The 1,742-nt window shown below is 45.8% G+C and overlaps 1 pseudogene; it reads right to left on the bottom strand.

Moving 5' to 3' along the window:
* Window positions 1-447: 447 nt before the first annotated feature.
* Window positions 448-1,322, bottom strand: LOC100958017 (annotated as a pseudogene).
* Window positions 1,323-1,742: the final 420 nt, after the last annotated feature.

Genomic DNA, 1,742 nt, shown 5'->3' with positions numbered 1-1,742 from the left:
GCTTCTTTTAGAAGAGAACGAGAATTAGATTAAGCTAATGTTGCTTACCACGTGAAATTCGTTGCTAGCAGATGACAGAACCCGGGAATGATCAAGCTTCTACAGGGCATTCCAAACTCAGGCCCAAAGCCATGGCAAATGCCGCAAAGTACAGAGAAATGCTTCAGTTAGGGCAGAGCGGCATAAAGGACTGAGGTCCCAGACCTCGTGTCTGGTACAATTAATAGGCTGCCAGTGGCGAGGAGGGGACACATCATCTACCAGCACATGGCAAATCCCACCAGCGACCTGATATTGCCTCTAAAATTCACTTTGGTTTGCAAAAGTAATATAGGTGGAAAAATTAATAACTACTGCTAAGATTTAAAAATAAAAAATGAAAATTTAACTTTTCTTCTTTTTTCTTTTAACAGACTTATTTCACTTTATTATTCTTGTATAAAAACCCTATGTTGTAGCCACAGCTGGAGCCTGGGTGCTCTGCACAGAGACTCTGGTGTGGGTCTTGACAAGATGATTAGTGAATTCCTGGTAAGAAGACTTGGTGAACACTGTCTCTTTCCAGAGATCAGGAGTGAGATAGCTACAGGTCTTGGAAATGGCATCAGAAGTGGCCTGGGCAAAGTTGCCCGGGGTGGCAGTGCGGCCCCTGGCTGAAGTGTAGCAGTCGTCGATCCCAGCCATCATTAGCAGCTTCTTAGGCACGGGTGCTGAGACAATGTCCATTCCTCTAGGAGCAGGGATGAGATATGCCAGCATAGAGCCACAGTGGCCTGTCACCTTGCAAGGAACTGTGTGAGGCTTGCCGATCTTATTCCCCCAGTAGCCTCTCCAAGACAATAGAGAGCTTGGCCAGGTTGATGGCCCCTCAACGGCACTGGTTACTTCCTTGGAACACTTAACACCCGTACCGACAAGGCCATTGTAGTCCCCAATGGCAACAAACGCCTTGAACCTGGTCTGCTGGCCAGCACGGGTCTGGTATGATCTTCAAAAGCTCATCCTTGAGAGATGGCCCCAGGAAAAAATCAATGATCTCAGATTTCTTAATGGGCAAGGAGAAGAGATAGATCTCTCTAGGGATTTCATCTTCATGTCCTTGACCAAGCGACCCAGCTTGGTGACGGGTATCCACTCTTTGTCCTCGGCCTTGCCTCCGTGAGCTCTGCGGTCTCAGCCCCAACCCAGACCCAACCACCACCGCTGCAGGGACCCTGCCCCTGAATGCTGCTGCCAAAGCCTCCACGGAAACCACCACAGCCTCCCTTTCCATGGACCCCAGGGCCTCCAGGCCCTCCCGCTGCACCGGCATCATCCACCATTTGGTGTTTCCAGAGCTAAGATTACATAACTGGCACACAATATAATAATCACTTAATAAATGATAGCCACTTAAAGGTGTATACATAAACTTCATCTGCACATATGAACTTTAAAAATCTACATTGTTAAGCAACATATTGGGGATATTTTTCCATGTGAAAACATGTATCTTGTTGTTTTATTTTATTTACTATTAATATCTGTATGCTTTATGGCCTAGTGAGATAGAACACTGGCCATCTTTGCCCTGTGTGTGAAGCAACAGACCTTATCTACAAATGCAAAGTAATCTCCTCTAGCCAGGAAAGAGATCATGAAAACAACAGAGACTTAAAGGGGGAAAACATGACAGAGATTGAAGGGCAGGTATTTACAGGAATATATGCAAAGATACAAGCTAAAGAAATTGAGTTCCATTT

This window comes from Otolemur garnettii, unplaced genomic scaffold, assembly GCF_000181295.1.
Source record: "Otolemur garnettii isolate 467f Iridium unplaced genomic scaffold, OtoGar3 scaffold00010, whole genome shotgun sequence".
Taxonomy (NCBI): Eukaryota; Metazoa; Chordata; class Mammalia; order Primates; family Galagidae; genus Otolemur; species Otolemur garnettii.
This window is presented reverse-complemented; position numbering and strand designations above follow the sequence as displayed.